This window comes from Myotis lucifugus, unplaced genomic scaffold (genome assembly GCF_000147115.1).
Source record: "Myotis lucifugus unplaced genomic scaffold, Myoluc2.0 scaffold_6, whole genome shotgun sequence".
Lineage (NCBI taxonomy): Eukaryota > Metazoa > Chordata > Mammalia > Chiroptera > Vespertilionidae > Myotis > Myotis lucifugus.
The window spans coordinates 14001665-14014067 of NW_005871054.1; the positions used below are offsets into that span (position 1 = coordinate 14001665).

The 12403-nt window shown below is 43.4% G+C and overlaps 1 long non-coding RNA gene across 2 annotated transcripts in view; it reads left to right on the top strand.

Annotated features, from left to right (window-relative positions):
* LOC106695112 overlaps positions 1-12403 on the top strand; it is a 50668-nt gene that overhangs the window by 13021 nt on the left and 25244 nt on the right. For both annotated transcript variants that reach the window (XR_002827125.1, XR_002827124.1), the window contains exon 3: positions 4315-4493. This is a non-coding gene — a long non-coding RNA (uncharacterized LOC106695112). The remainder of the gene's footprint in view (positions 1-4314; positions 4494-12403) is intronic.

Genomic DNA, 12403 nt, shown 5'->3' on the forward strand with positions numbered 1-12403 from the left:
CCAGCACATGTCTCATTTGACCTCTCTGTACAGGCAAATATTTTATTTCCTCATCCTGTCCTCTTCCCTAGGTAAAGTATTTCAATTTGTGCAACACTTTACAAAACCAAGTCTATGGTATGCCTTCCACCTAAATACTGATGTTCATATTTTAATATGCTTCTTTCTAGCTTTCAAGATCTTTGAAGTTTCTTATCCAGCTTTATTCCTCATGACTCCATCTTATTCCCTCTCTATCCAGTTAAGCCTTTTACTTCACCAGCCCTCACACACCAAGCCCATATCCTCCTTCTGGCCATTTCTCATGCTATGTCCTACCATCCCAATCCTGAATGCCTACCTCCTTCCTCCAGCTTCTCTGAATCCTGCCTACTACTCAACACCCAGCTCCGGCCCCCTCACTGGCTGCTAAAGTCATCCTGATTCCTCCTTCCTTCCATGTATAGATTGGTCTCTACCTACCCATTGTGTAATTAATAAGTCACTAGATAAGTTGATCAAATGTTGACATTGGTTTGTGCATAGAGCCATAGCATAAATCAAATAATTCACTTAGTAATATTTACTGAGCACTTACCTTATGTTCAGCTCTGTGGACAACATTCCATTTCAGAAAAAGTATGGGGATTTATGGTGAATTAGACCTGTTTATGTCCTTGAAGGATTAGCAGAGGCGTTTGAGAGGGGGAAAAAAGCTACACACATGGAAGAACAATTCCAGAGCTGAGGCCCAAAGTATGATGGTTCTTAAGGCAATGTGAGGTAGACAAGAGGGGAGGAGGAGCTGACACCATCCACTAGAGTGAGGCAGGGGTTGGGAGGCAATTCCAGCTGACAGCAGAGTCAACTTTCTACTGTTCATTGGATGGATGGATGGATGGATTGATGGATGGATGGATGGATGGATGGTTGGATGGTTGGAAGGATGGAGGGATGGATGAGTGGATGGATGGATGGATAGATGGATAGATGAATGGATGGATGGTTAGATAGATGGATGGAAGCAAGTATAGATGAACCAAAAGATAGATGGTCCAAAAGGCATCCATCATCCACTCAAGAAATATTTATTGAACACTTACTATGTGCCAGTTATAGGAGATCCTTAGATAGATAAGATAGTCTTCGATTAGATTGTAGTCTAGTCTGGTGGCATGGCAATGCAGTGATAAGTCAAGCAACAGTGACTTTAAAAGTTTAAAGGAAGTAACAAGAGCTATCATTTTAAGTATCTCTATGTTAAGTGTTTTTTCAAACATGATTGTTACAGTTCCCACTCTGGGGTGCTGCAGCAAACTCACAGGGGCACCGTGAGTTGTTTTAAACTTTGAGAGGAAAAAGAATGATACTCAACATCTGTCAGACACTGTGCAAACCACTAGCTCAAGGTAGTTCACAGTTTCAACATGTAATCACCCTACATTCCTTTTGATGATGTCATATCTGTGGAGCTGGGTCTTTGGTAGCAGCTGCAATAAATAAACAAGAACCATATGAAAATCAACATGGAACAGGAGATGAGGGCATCAGAGTCCAATCAGATTGCCAGGTTTGAGAAGTTGTCCAATGCCCAAGAGATGCATACATCTTATTAATAAGTAATGGTTGTTAACTTAAGACTGAAGTAGAATTACTACTTTTTATTTCAATGTATATGTATTATTTTGTCAGAACCTAAATACTTAAATTGTTTGTTCCCAACTTCTTAATAAATGGGACCCCTACATGTTTCTTAAGGCCTAGAGACACTGTGGGAAAGTGACTGAGGTACTAAGGACACCATAAACTGAGAGAGTTTGAGAACCTCTGTGTCATTGCTAATCCTCCCAGATTACTAATTTACCAAACATCACACAAGTAGTAAGATCCAGAGTCAGGATTTAAACCCAGATCTCTTGTAATGGGTCTCTAAAACCACATCACTTATGCTTAAAACAGTGATGAGCTCATCAGGAGATGGATAGATAGGGGACCTGGTGGGGCAGAATCTGGGGAAGGGCAGTGGGACCGACAGATCATGGAACCGAGAGGACTAGCCCAGAGCCTTGAGAGCGCACTGCATCGTCACTCTGCCCTGCCACCCTTTTTGGGGCTGAGTTTCCAGGGCCCTGGTCTGGTGGGAGGAAGAAGAAACAACCCCTAAGACAAATGCAGCAATAAACCCTCTGATTTTCTCAGTGTGGTCACAAGATGGGGAGAGTGTAGGGTGTGGAGATTACGGTGCAGTGTGAGAAATGGGGGCTGAGTCACACACCTTTTGGGGGTCAAATAACTTTTTTTGCAGCCTGCTGATTGTTGAAAATGTTAGTGGCTGCTGTCATAGTAATACCCTCAAATGACCAGACTGCTCTCATTTCAGGTGGGCAGAGTCTTGCCAAGATTGTGAGGAGAGTGGAGGCAAATTACCTTGAAAGAGAAACCCTCTGGAATTGGGAAAATTTAGGTCAACATCATTTGAACCTTGACCTCCTGCTCTTTTGTCCCCAGACAGACATTTCCTTGACCTCCAGAAATTCCTCTGCCTGGAAGGAAGACTCCTCCCCCCTCCCTCCAGAGGCCTCCAAAGTGGGTGGAAACAGATTCAGGGCAAGGCCCCCCGGGAAGCATGCAGGGCCTTGGGAGTGTGGAGAGTTGGAGAGGCTTCTCTGCAAAGATCTTCAAAGGCAAAGCCCAAAGCGCTGAGACCCCAGGAGGGCGGGCTCCAAAGAGGAGTGCTGGAGGGAGAGCCTGCTGCCACCGCCCGGGGCCTGGACAGGGACCCCCTACTGCGGCAGTGAGCCTGCTTGTAGGAGCCCGAGAAGGCTAATTCAATTACCCTTATCAGAATGCCTCTGAACTTAACAAAGCAGATAATCAGTTCCAGAGACAGATACTGTGTGGGGGGCCAAAATTATTTTGCTTCCCAAAATTGAGGCTGAAATTGGAGATGTTTGGGTAATGGAAAACATAATCCCTCCCTGGGTCCAACCCCCCTCCCAGCACCCACACCTGACACACCCCTACCATTTGAGCCAAGAAGACTGGGATTCAACATCCACACCCATCTTCTTAACACACCTGGCCGTGAACTTGACCTCTTCCTCCCACCCTCTTTAGGAATCAGAGTCAGAAAGAAGCTGTGTAGAGAGGCTGGGAGCAGGAGAAAGGGAATAACAGTTATTGAGCCCTTTGTGTGTCAGGTTCATTATACACATTATCTCATTTAAACCACCCAACAAGCCTTTTGGTGGGGGGTGAGGAGTGGCAGGGGTTGGGGGGAGAGTGAGGAGAGGATTAGTGCTACCACATTCCTGAAGGCAATGGAGATTTGGAAAAGTTAAATCAGTGCCGGAGAACCCATCCCTATAAGCAGTACAGGTTAGATTCAAACACAGGTATCAGACTCTGCAACTCATTATGGCACAGGGCCTCTCTGCTCAACATCAGAAAGCAAATGGAAACTCACTTATTCAAGGACTCATAGTAACCTTTCATGGTAGGATTGTCTCATTTGTGGGTGAAGAGATAGACTCAGAGAGGCTCAGTAACTTTCCCAAGGTCACACAACTGGTGACTTTCTCAGTTGGGATTTGAGGCCAATGAGATTGGAGTTCAAGCCAGGGCTCTCAGTATTATCTCACAGCTGCAATCCAGCTTATTTTCTAGAGACTTCCCATCGTCCTAGGGAGCCTATGTTCTCATGTTTCCCATTGAGTGTAGTGCAGGACTGAGCCCACCATCATGGGTGAATAGTGGGTGCTGGGCAACCAGGATTGCTGGTGAATGTTCAGTGCTTTTGCCAAAGGCGAGCTCTCAGCGCCTATTTGCTCAGAATATAGAGCATACCAAGTTAACACTCCGAAGAACCTCTCATATCCATGGCTCACATCTATTTACTTATTTAAACTCACTGTTTTTATTAGGTAACATTTGACATGTGCAGAATAATATCTATGTAAATTGTAATCATAACATGTGAGCCCACCACTCCACCTGACAACTAGACCATTACAATGGATGCTCCTCCCATTCTTTTCTCCTGCCTTCCCCACAGAAACAACCACTATCCTGAATTTTGTGTTTTTCATTCCTTTGCTTATTTTTATAGCTTTGCCAAGTATGTTTGCATGATAGACTGCATTATTGTTCTGAGTCTTTAGACATAGGGCCCTTTGACATGTGACTTTGCAGTTCCTCCCATTAGAGGTGGAATAAATGTCCCTGCCCAGTGAGGTTAGATTGGCTTGGGCCAGTGTAATGTTGTAGGCACTGATGGATGCCAATTTTGAACTTAGGTCTTCAGTGGCATCACTTGTCTCCACTTTCTCTTCTTAGATTCCTGCCTCTGTCCCAAGAAAAACATGCTCCTGGTCCCACCCGCTGATTCAAGGAGGAATAACAATGTGTGGAGCAGACCTGGACCCAAACTGAGGTTGGAATCAAATCCAACGGAGCCCAGGCTAGATCAGCCACTCCCACACAATCCACAGACACTGGAGTGAGAAAACATGAAGGTTAGTAAGCCACTGAATTTTGGAGTAGTTTCTTATGTGGCATTATTGTGGCAATAGCTGATAATATATAGTGTATTGCTAAATAGCCTCTTTGTTTTTTGAGTTTTGAAAAATGACCATTGATACCACATATTGTCTACTTCTTACTTTTCTTCCCCACTCAACATTGTATTTCTGAGCTTTATCTGATGGAATATAACATAGCAAATGAACTACAGCCAAAGCCCCTTAGTTTAGAGATGAGGAAAGGCGAGAGATCCACGGAGCTCTCAAATGGCTGGATTGTCAGGGGAGCCCCAGTCTCATTCTTTCAGCAAATATTTATTGAACACAAGCAGAGCCCTTCCTCAGTGCTGGGACTGTGAGGTGAGCTGGGCACGAAGATTCCTGCCCTGGAGGGCCTTATGTTACAGGGGCCACTTCATGGAGAGAGGGCAGCGGACATCTGTGCCTCCTGTCATATCACTGCCAGCGTTTCCTCATTGCCTCTGCCCTGCCAGCTCTTTCCCCTCATTCCATTCACCAACTCCTGTCCCTGGAGGCAGATCGTGTAATTAAGGCAGCATGTGAGGAGGGCAGGCGGAAACCATGGAGTGGATAACTCTCCTCGGGAGAACAGCCGGCAGGCAGGGTTCCAGGGGAAAAGGCCAAAGTAACTGGGAAACTCGGGCCCAAGGATTGGGAGTCAGGTTTGCGTTTCTGCAGGTGCCATGTGTCTGCCAGGAGCAGGCAGTTGTCTGGCCAGAGTGGACAGCAGTGAGCTCAGAAGCCCCGTGGACTTGGCTCCTGGTATGACCGCAGTCATCAGCAGAATGTGTTTGGGAGACAAGGAAAGAATGAGAAATGTTCCTCACCCCTGAGGACTTTGCAGCCAAATGAGAGAAGCAGGATATACAAAAAAAAAAAAAAAAAGCAAGGCCTCAAACCCCTTCAACAAACAGCAAACATCATAGATAGAACCAGAGCGAGCAGATACACCTGGGCTGACGTGGACGTGCAGATGCCCAGAAGTGGCTGAAACGACCGGGACCTGCTGACTGTCCGTAGAGAGGTGTCCTTTGTTTCCCCAGAACATTTGCGTAGGTCTCGTGAGAGCTGCCTTTTATTCCAGGCTTTGGAAAAGCACAGCGAGAATCACTTCACAATAAAACTAGACCGAACACAACCGCATACTCCCTCAATGATTCAGAAAGCATTCCAGGGTGTTGCAGGGCCTCGGGGACATCATTAGGAAAATCAGTTACCATACAGGATTGGAAGAAACTGCATCCTGGTGATATGAGGTTTCATGGTGATTGGGTCCCGGATAAGGAAGTTATTTTCAGTAATGAAAGCTTAGCAATTCCTGCCAGGTAGGGAAATGGCAAAACCAAGGAGAGCGCTTGGCTGCTCCCAGCTCCAGTGCTCGGTGTGGAAGGGGAGGGGCAGCCACAGCGAGGGGGTGATCACTCCTTGAGCCGAGGGGTGTGTAGACGGGAGAGATCTAAGATCAGAATAGAAGGGCTGTTGCTTGGGGAGGGGAGCACTGAGGGATGTTTTATCTGTCTGTCTACCTGATTCCTGTCTGAAAATCCCCGCTGCTGTGTTTGTTATTGTTGTTGTGTTTACTCCAAAGTTAATGTTTTCAAAGACAGCGATTTCTGAGCCTGCGTTTATATGGTAGGGACTTCCCCAGGGAAGGGAAGCAATGACTGGCCTTCAGTGATGGGGTGAGGAGCCAGGAGATCAGTGACCCAGATCTTACGCACAGTGGATGCCAAGTCAGAGGGTAACAGAGTGAATTGGAAAGAGCTGGAAGTCCTGAGGTCAAGTCCCACTGCCGAAAGGTGCAGCCTTGGCAGTGCCAGATTCCTCACCTCCTTGGTTGTCCCATCTGTAAACAGGGGCCGAGAGGACAGTGGCTTCTGACTATGGACAATTTCCACCTTCAAGAGCCTATGTAAAACCAAACACTTCTTAGAGAGATAGCAAGAAGGAAGGGGAAAAAGGACCAAATTTATTTGGGCCATAGTTGAGAAAATACCAAGTGGGTCTTAGCCTCTGTGGTATATATTTTCTTTTTCCTTTGTATCCATTGCTATTTTACATATGTATTAATTTTATTTCCCCAATCAGAGTACATGTTTCTTAGGAGCAAGAAAAAGTGTCACAGAACTCATTGAATTTCAGAACAAATTGTATTATGAAAAAATATTATAAAATTAGAAATTATTTTAATCTCCATTTATTACATTAGAAAAAATATCTGTATGCTGATGATATATCATTATAGATGATACCATTCATTTCTCACGTCAACATTGTCATAGTGTTTCTGTGCCCATTTTACAGATGAGGAAACTGAGGTAAAGAGAGGTTAGAAGATTTGCTAGTTACATAAATAGTAAACAGTAAAACTGGTACTTGAATCAAAGTCCTCAAACTTAAACTTCTAGACTCTTTAGAAGTCACATGGATCGCTTTTGTATCTCATGTGGCACTCAACACAATGCACATACGTAAGAGGTGATCAATCAATAATTGTGGGTTAATGAATACCACACAATTACAAATTGCCCAGCTTAAAGACTGGGGCCGGATCAAATGGCCTGGCATGATTTTTTTCTCACCCAGAAATACCCTTGGGCCCTGAGTGCCCCGGGCTGTAGGAGCCACGGCACTGGAGGGACCGCCTGGACCTGTTGGCACGTATCCCAGTCATGTGGCTGGCCAGGCGCCTGCGGTTCCCCTTTCTCATATGAGCAGCCGGCAGGCCCAGGCCAGGACTGGAAGCCCCCTTTACAAATACATTCCAGTTTGCATTCCCCCTTGGCCAACAGACAGGGCCCTACAAACCACCCAGCAAAACCAGCCAGGAAAAAGCCCTCACTTCTGGCCACAGGAACTTCAGCAACACGTCAGCCTGAGCCTGAGGCGCCAGCTCTGCCCACAGAACGCCCGGAGGCAGTAACCCCAGCCCAGCCAGGTCGCATGGACTCACTGAATTTTATTTGCCCATCAGGGGCCTGGAACAAAATTGAAAAGCAAACACCTTGTGCAGTTAAGTTGGTTGTCTTAACCACAAATAAGACTGGACTTGTGTCCAACCCACTTGTCCCAACAGCTCCGTTTGGGAATGCATGTGTATGCATCTCTCTCGGGGCCAGAGACGTGGTCCTTCTGGTGACATCAGCTTTGGATTGGGTCACTTTGGCAGCTTAGCCTCTTCCACTGACTGGGTGTAAGTGCTCCCTTCCTCCCCCAACCTACCCTTTGTCATCCTCACAGTAGCCCTGGTCTGGTTCCTCATTCACTAGCCCAGATCTCAGCTCTGGGTGAGCCCTTGGCCCACTGACTTGTCACTGCCAGGTCTGGCTTCTCAAGCTCCACATGCAACCATCAGCCTCTATTGATAACCTTCAAGACTCCCCAGTTCTTTCGCAGCAGATTTTAGCCCAGAGTCTCTCTTAGAGTTCTTCTAAGTGCCTCCACCAAGTCCCACCGGCTCCGGCCAGCTCCCATTTCTCCCAGCACACCCCTTCTGTCTTACTAGACTGAGCTCTCCACTGTCCCAGCACACAGTAGACCCAACCTGACCTCATGGCATTTGTTCATGTGGAATTACTGGGTCACATGTCTAATTTTTTGAGGAACTGTCACACTGTTTCTACAAAGCAGCTGCATCGTTTTACATTCCCACCCACTATGTCTGAGAGTCCATTTCTCCACATCCTCATCAACACTTGTTATTGTTTGTCTTTTTGATTGTAGCCATCCTGGTTGGTATGAGGTGACATCATTGTGGTTTGGATTTGCATTTCTCTAACGATGTTGGGCATTCTTTCATGTGCTTATTGACCATTTGTATAGCTTCTTTGGAGAAATGTCTATTCAAATCTTCTGTCCATTTTTAAATTGGGTTTTCTTTTCATTGTTGAGTTGTACACATTTTTAATTTCTGGATATAAGTCCCTCATCAGATATATGATATACAACATTTTTCTCCCATTGTGTTTGGGTTGTCATTTCACTTTATTGATGATGTTCTGTGAAGCACAAACATTTTTAATTTGGATGAAGTTCAACTTACCTATTTTTTCTTTTGTAATTTATGTTTTTTATATGTTTTTTGATATCATATCTAAGGAACCATTGCCTAATCTGAGGTCACAAAAACTTAAAATTAAGCTATATTTTCTTCTTAAAGTTTTATAGTTTTAGATCTCACATTTAGATCGATTTTAGTTAACTTATTGCATATGTTTTGGAGGTAAGAGTCCAAATTTATTCTTTTGTACATGGATATCCAGTTGTTTAACACCATTTGTTGAAAAGACTATTATTCCTCCCCATTTAATTGCTTTTATGCCCATGACAAAAATCAAGTGACCAAAAATGAAAGGTTTTATTTTTAGATTCTCAATTCTATTCCATTAATTTCTATATCTATTTTTATGCCAATACTACAATCTTGATTTACAGTAAGTTTTGAAATCAGAAAGTGTGAGTCCTCCAAGTTTGTTTGTTTTCAAGATTGTTTTAGCTACTTTGGGTCCCTTGAATTTCCACATGCATTTTAAGATAAGCTTATCAGTATCTACAAAGAAGCCAGCTGGGATTTGGGCAGGGATTGTATTGACTCTGTATATCAATTTGGAGAGTATTGACATCTTAACAATATTAAGTCTTCCATTCCATGAGAATGGGATATCTTTTTTCCCCCATTTATTCAAGTCTTCTTTTATTTCTTTCAGTGATATTTTATAGTTTTCAGGATACACGTCCTACAATTATTTGGTTAAATTTATCTATCAGTATTTAATTCTTTTTGATACTATTATGCATGGAATTATTTTCTTAATTTTATTTTCTGATTTTTCATTGCTAGTGTGATAGAGGTATAATTGATTTTTGCATATTTACCTTCTATCCTACAGCCATACTGAACTCATTTATTTGTTCTAATAGTTTTTTTTATAGATTCCTTAGGATTTTTTAATATACAAGATCATGTCATGTGTAAATAAAGCTAGTTTTAGTTTTCTTGTTTCAACCTTAATGCCTTTATTTCTTTTTCCTGCCTAGTTGCCTTGGCTAGACTATTCAGTGCCATGTTGAATAGAAGTGGAAAAAGCATCCTGGTCTTATTCTTGATCTTAAGGGGAAAGCAGTCTTTCACCGTTAAGTTGATGTTAGCTGTGGGTTGTGTTAGTTAGCTATGGCTGCTGTAACTAATTATGACAAACTTGGTGGCTTAAAGCAACACAAATGTAGCACAAATGTGCTGGAGGCTAGAAGTCCAATATGGGTTTCACTGGGCTAAAACCAAGGTGCCAGAGGAATGTGGTTCCTTTCTGGAGACTCCCGGGGAGTTGTCCTTGCCTTTTCCAGCTTCTAAACACCACCCACATTCCTCGGCTCATGGCCCCTTTCCTTCATTTTCAAAGCCTACAACATGGCATCTCTCTCACCTTCCTTCCATAGACACATCGTCCTCTGGCTGACTACAGCAGGAAAAGTCCTCCTTTTAAGGATTCAAGTGATTAGACTGGTCCCATAGCAAAGTCCCTAACCTGAGTCACATCTGCAAAGTCTCTTTTCTCACCTAAGGTCCATGGATTAGCATGTGGATGGCTATGGGGGGGCTATTATTCTGCCCACCACATTTCACTCTCTGGTCCCCAAAATACATTTATTCCATCCCACAATCACCAAATTCTCAACCCATTACTTGATCAAAAAGTCCAAAAACTCACCTGTATCTCATAAATTCAAAAATTCCAAATTCTATCACCTAACTCATCAATGTAAATATGGGTGAGACTCAGTAAAATCTATCCTAGAGCATGTGGATCAGTGAAACTAAAGAAACAAGTTCTCTGCCCTCAAAAGGAAGGTAAGACAAGCCTAGATATTCTGGTTCAAAACGGGAGGAAATGGCAAGAAAATGAGTCACTGGTCCCCAAAATGTAGAAATCCAGGCCTGGAAATAATTTTCTGGGGCCATTTCCAACCTCTGGGTCCATGGCTCCACACTCTGGGCCTGAGGCTCCATCTTCTGAGCCATCCTTTTTTTTTTTTTTTTCATGAAAGGTAGCATGTGTTTGCAGCTGGGTGGTTTATCAGCCTGCTTCCTGCTGGCAGAATTTTGAGGGTCCAACAGCTTGCTTTCATTTTGTTCTCTCTTTGTCCCTTTGGGTCCAAACTGGCAGTGTTTCTGCTAATATAGAATTTATATTACATAAATATTTTATATAATATAAAAAAGAATCTGTTCTTCTCCCATTAGACAAGAGGTCCCTCTACAGATTCTTCCTAAGTAATCCCATCTCTATTTTTGGCTTCTGATGCATTAGTTGGGGGTATCTATGTATCAGGCATGTAATCTCTAAGAACCTTTTGTGTAACTGAATTCTCTACCTTTTTATATTTTTCTGAGGTATTGGCAAGAGGTTGTCCAGCTCCACCCTCAATTCCCGCCCCCGCCCCCATAATTCATTTCCGAGGGAGTGAATCTCTGACATTTAAAGTCGCCATCCAGAGAGGCTGACTTTCCCAAATCATTAAGTCCTGAATCCATTTTTTTCCTCCTTTTTAAAGTTCTTGCTTCAATTTATCCCCTTTCTCTTACATTTTAATATAAACAGCAAGAAAAACTAGGTCACACCTTCAACACTTTGCTTGGAAATTTCAGCTACATGTTGAATTTCATCATTTACCAGTCCTGCTTTCCCCATAACTGCAGGAAAAATTCTGCTAAGCTTTCTGCCACTCTGTAACAAGAACCCCCTTTCCTCCAGTTTCCAATAACATGTTCCTCATTTCCTTCGGAGCCTTCAACAACAGCACCTTTAACACCCATATTTCTACTAACGATCTGTTCACGGTGATTTAGGTATAATCTAAGGCAATTTATGTTTTCTCTACCGTGCTTCTCATTCCCTCTGAGTCCTCATTAGCAGAGTTTTAGCATCTATATTTCTACTAACAGTCTGTTCGAGGCAATCTAGGCTTTCTCTCTCAGGCTGCTCAACATTCTTCCAGCCTCCGCTCACTGCCTGATTCCAAAGCCACATCTGCATGTTCAGGTGTTTGTTTCAGTAGCATCCTACTTCCAGGGACTAAAACCAGCCTTAGGTTTCTGCTAGTACTAGCATTTTATCAGGTGAAGGAAGTCCCCTTCTATGCCTAGTTTGTTTGAGTATTTCAAACATGAAAAGTGTTGGGTTTTATCAAGTGCTTTTTCTGTGCCTCTTGAGATGATCGTATGGTCTGGGGTCTGTCAACTTTAAAAGGCTGAGTAGAGAGGAAGGAGCCTGCAAAGGAGAGAGAAGTGGGCAGACACAGAAAGGAAACCAAGCGATGATGGTGTTACTGAGGCCAGTAGAAGGGAGGGTTTCAAGGAGGGAGTGGTTAAGAGTATCAATACTGTTGAGAGGTAAGATAAGATGGGAAATAAAGGTACTCTTTTTTTTATTGAGGAAAAATTGTTATACAACATGATATAAGTTTCAGGTGTACAACAATATAAGTTGACATCTGTATACTCCACAAAGTGATCATCCCCAAGAGTCTAGTTACTGTCCTTCATCGTACAACTGACCCTATCCACCCCCTTTGCCGACTCTCCAAACCTCCCTCCACTCTGGTCACCACCTATCTGTTCTCTGTATCTACGAGTTTGTTTTTGTTTTGTTTTGTTTTTTAGATTCCACATATGAGTGAAGTCATATGGTATTTGTCTTTCTCTGGCTGACTTATTTCACTTAGCATAGTACCCTCCGGGTGCATCCATGTTGTCACAAACGGCAAGTTTCCATTGTTTTCTGTTGCCGAGTAATATTCCAACATATATTTACCCACGCACCTCTTCTTTATCCACCTGTTCATCGATGGACATTTAGGTTATTTCCATATCTTGGCTATTGTAA